Here is a 5,000-nt window from a genome sequence, read left to right as displayed (position 1 = left end):
TGGAAAGGTTACTTTTGGTGGTCACATTAGATATTATGTTTTTTGGAAAGTTCGTTTTATTTGCAGCCACAGTTCGGTAAACGACAAATGGCTAAACCCAACCACCTAAGAATGAGAAGCGTTTTTGTAACATGACCCATATTCTGCAAAAATGCAGCCATGACGCAGGGGGTAGGTTACAAAAAACCGTCATGTACCGCTTGACTGCATACGGATATAAGCAAATTATACCTTAAACGAAAGCTAAAGATTTTTGCCATCAGACAGCAAGTAAAATGCCTAATTCGTATACACAGTTTTATTTTTAACAACATCTGTATAACATGCGGACGACAAAACAGGAAATGCCATTTTCTCAATCGATATGTATAGCTAACTGAACGCCTGGTTGAAACCGCAATCAAAAACATCTTGAAAATTGTTTATTCTCACAGCTAGAATTATTTTACATCAACAATTGTTAATTTACCGAGCAAAACAACAGTCACATAAGATACATAATGGATCATTTTGAATCAACTCCGAAAACCGAACCGGGTCGAAGCAAAAAAGAGTTTACACATACACAGGCTTGAAAAAAGGATAATTTGGTTCAATCTGTTAGATTTTTACCCATAACGTTAAAGATCAGCTTAATATAAAAGGAAAGTGATCATTGTAAAAGGATTTTGCTATCGCAAAATAATTCAACTTCCGGTTTTACCACATGGCGTCCATAATATTATTAATTTATTACATAGCGTGCATTTGTCAGAAATTATACTAAATGTTAGAAGCGATCTTAAAGTGAAAGTAACGTTTAATAAAAGTATGCGCATTTATTTATTGATTGATATATGACTAAAATAATGGACATGTAATTTAAACGTACAAAACGACATTTTGTACACTACCTCTCTAAAAAAAACGCGACTATGACCGACCGATATGTATGTGTAAATTAGGTCATTGTTAGTGATGAAAACGGGTTTTCTTTAAAAGATAACACGCAAACTGTGAAGTTCAAGCCCATAAATGATTTTAGTACGACTTCTTCAAAACAGGTCTGTTTTTCACTCCACCAGTTTCAGTTTTAATAAAATATATGTATAGCTCTCATTTTCAAAAAAAACTTATCTGCAATTCACTTAAAACCAAATACACAATGAACCCAGAAGGTATTAGAGTGAGACACTTTACAGTGAAATATGTTATGATTCCCCTTATTTCAAAATATATGCATTTTAATTGGCAGACACGATTCACGTCGTTGGTACGTGTCCTCTGGTGAGGCAACCGTTAGCATTTTTTGTCGTAAAAATTGACATTTTTAAACATAAATCATGGACAAAAAACTAATTCTACAAAAAGTGCAGGTTTTCTTGGTATAGTCAGTTAAAGCATCTTAAAATTCAAGAAATTGTGCAATTACGTGTATGTATTTGAAATGGCAGAAAATATTGAATGAAAGTGATTTTTGACTGATTGAAACCCTACCCCCACTAACAAAAGGTGCCCTGACATTAGGGGTGTTAGTTGAAGATGAATGAATAATGGCTATGGTTTTCCCCTAAAGTATTCAAAACCTAAACATATACATAGGCAAGATGTTCTACATTAACACAATTAACTTTTTAAACATATACATATGCTTAGTACACGATACTTCCGGTTTTTCTACCGGATGACTTATACATTTAGGGGGTAAACACCTTATCGTAGAAAAAGCTTTATTTTCAAAAAGTGCAAGTAATTATTAAAAATCATACATAATATTTATATATTGGAGTTAATTTTCCTTCGAAAGTCATTTGTTTCAAGTGGCAGACAATGTCAGTTGGAGAGTTACATGTACGTAAAGTGTATAACTGTTGTCTGTGATTAGTGGATTGTGTACACATTGGCACCATTTGATCCTAAATGCTAAACGATGTCGTGATCATACCACAGTTTTAGGATAATTTACATCGCATCGATTACTAAATTGATGGTAGAATTTCACTGATAAATTCTATTTCCGGTAGCGTCAGTGCCGTTATCTGAGATAGTAACGTTTTACATGGTTTCACGTTCAGTGGTGAACGTAACGTGTGGTTTAACAAAATTACTTGCACATACAATAGTGAAGTCTGTCTGTGTGTCTTTGTTTGTGTGTTTGTCTATGTCTGTCTGTGTGTTCGTCTGTTTGTCTCTCCCTCTGTCTGTCTATCTCTTTCTCTCTGTGTCTTTGTCTGTCTGTCTGTGTGTCTCTCTCACTCTCTCTCTCTCTCTCTCTCTCTCTCTCTCTCTCTCTCTCTCTCTCTCTCTCTCTCTCTCTCTCTCTCTCTCTCTCTCTCTCTCTCTCTCTCTGCGAGGTAGGTGCACTTACAGAGAAAGCAATACAGAAAGAAATGCATTTCTCTACCAAGAATGAAGTTTGTCTGTCTGTGTGTTTGTGTGCGTGTTTTTTTGGTTGCGTAAGTGTTTCTCTATAAGCATCTCTACGTCTTTAAATTTGTTTGCGTACATAAGTGCGTGCGTGCATGTGTGGGGGTTTCTGTGTCGGTTTGTCTCACTGTGTGTATGTCTGTCATTTTGTCGGTATGTTTGTGTATGTCTTTGTGTGTGTGTGTGTGTGTGTGTGTGTGTGTGTGTGTGTGTGTGTGTGTGTATGTGCGTGCGTGCGTGCGTGCGTGTGTGCGAGCGCGCGCGTGTGTGTGTGTGTATGAGTGCGTGCGTGTGTGTGTGTGTGTGTGTGTGTGTGTGTGTGTGTGTGTGTGTGTGTGTGTGTGTGTGTGTGTGTGTGATTGCAATTATTCCTCCTTTTTACATTTAGTCAAGTTTTGACTAAATGTTTTAACGTAGAGCGGGGAATCGAGACGAGGGTCGTGGTGTATGTGCGTGTGTGTGTCTGTCTGTGTGTGTGTGTGTAGAGCGATTTAGACTAAACTACTGGACCGATCTTTATGAAATTTGACATGAGAGTTCCTGGGTATGATATCCCCAGACGTTTTTTCAGTTTTTTGATAAATGTATTTGATGACGTCATATCCGGCTTTTCGTGAAAGTTGAGGCGGCACTGTCACGCTCTCATTTTTCAACCAAATTGGTTGAAATTTTGGTCAAGTAATTTTCGACAAAGCCCAGACTTTGGTATTGCATTTCAGTTTGGTGGCTTAAAAATTAATTAATGACTTTGGTCATTAAAAATCTGAAAATTGTAAAAAAAAAGAAATTTTTATAAAACGATCCAAATTTACGTTCATCGTATTGTCCATCATTTTCTGATTCCAAAAACATATAAATATGTTATATTTGGATTAAAAACAAGCTCTAAAAATTAAAAATAAAAAAATTATTATCAAAATTAAATTTTCGAAATCAATTTAAAAACACTTTCATCTTATTCCTTGTCGGTTCCTGATTCCAAATACATATAGATATGATATGTTTGGATTAAAAACACGCTCAGAAAGTTAAAACGAAGAGAGGTACAGAAAAGCGTGCTATCCTTCTCAGCGCAACTACTACCCCGCTCTTCTTGTCAATTTCACAAAAACAAACAGATAATGACGTCATTTTAAGTGGCACAAACGTGTACATGAATGCCTTCCCTTTCGAATGATTTACAGTTATCTAATTTCTGTCAAGCGGTTTAAAGGCATATGTACGCGCTCCCGTGTTTACAAAGTGTAGTTTGCCCATAATCGATGTCAAACGCACCATAAGACCATATAATGACGTTATGTCACCTTGCGCGGACCATAATACATGCATTACAGCTTGTTCTAGCCTCTGAAAAAGTGAGGATGTCAACAAAGCCGCGGTGTTAGCTCCCTTGCATCAACGTTACATGTGTTGCCAAATCTATAAATAGGACGATCCAGATCAAAATGAAAATTAACATATCTCAACATTGAAGGGGTCCTAGACCACAATATTTTGCAGGGAACTTAATTTAGCATGTCTCCAGCTGTTGGTAAAGCAATTAGCGTGTATAGTCATCGAGTACATATGCCTTTAAGTTTTATGTCCGTTTTATGAACCCAACCCTCAAAACAAGAATAGTAACGCCAAAGAAGGAAAACATACACACAAACCAACGTTTTTCTCACCGGTGGTTTGGAATATTGCCCCAAAACTTTCGATTTAGTGTTGTGGTGTTAAAATCTATCAGAAAAAAGTGTTTGCTAACGTGACGCCAAAAAGTAACCAAAACGGTCCATAGCCGACTGACTATTGGTTACGGCCACTGAAACCAAAGTATGATGATCTGGGTTATATGTTATATGTTATATGTTATATGTTATATTTTATATTTTATATGTTATATGTTATATGTTATATGTTATATTCTATATGTTATAATTATGTTATATGTTATATTTTATAGGTTATATGTTATATGTAATATTTTCGCAGGCGAGGGATGCGCAGGGAACGTCTACGGCAGAAACATAGTTAATCGTAGGATTTAAAACAACATCTTTTTCTTTGTGTTTCACATTTTATTTGTGTCCTGAAAAAGCCTCTATTGGTGAACAATTAACATATTGTTTTGCTTCCTGTTCCATTTTTTATTTGTGGCATGAAAAAAGCCTCTATGGGTGAACAACATTATGTTTTGCTTCTTGGTTCATTTTTATATTTAGTCAAGTTTTGACTAAATATTTTAACATCGAGGGGGGAATCGAGACGAGGGTCGTGGTGTATGTGTGTCTGTCTGTGCGTGTGTGTGTGTGTGTGTGTGTGTGTGTGTGTGTGTGTAGAGCGATTCAGACTAAACTACTGGACCGATCTTTATGAAATTTGACATGAGAGTTCCTGGGTATGAAATCCCCGAACGTTTTTTTCATTTTTTCGATAAATGTCTTTGATGACGTCATATCCGGCTTTTCGTGAAAGTTGAGGCGGCACTGTCACGCCCTCATTTTTCAACCAAATTGATTGAAATTTTGGTCAAGCAATCTTCGACGAAGCCCGGGATTCGGTATTGCATTTCAGCTTGGTGGCTTAAAAATTAATTAATGACTTTGGTCATT

The 5,000-nt window shown here is 36.3% G+C and overlaps 1 protein-coding gene across 1 annotated transcript in view; it reads right to left on the bottom strand.

The window, feature by feature from the left end:
- LOC138977031 (mucin-2-like) overlaps window positions 1-5,000 on the bottom strand; it is a gene marked incomplete at its 3' end in the record, with an annotated part of 283,354 nt that overhangs the window by 227,205 nt on the left and 51,149 nt on the right. The gene's annotated exons all lie outside the window — the stretch shown is intronic.

Source organism: Littorina saxatilis, linkage group LG9 (genome assembly GCF_037325665.1).
Source record: "Littorina saxatilis isolate snail1 linkage group LG9, US_GU_Lsax_2.0, whole genome shotgun sequence".
NCBI classification, from domain to species: domain Eukaryota; kingdom Metazoa; phylum Mollusca; class Gastropoda; order Littorinimorpha; family Littorinidae; genus Littorina; species Littorina saxatilis.
The sequence above is the reverse complement of the archived record's forward strand: the minus strand, read 5'-3'. Positions and strand labels throughout refer to the sequence as shown.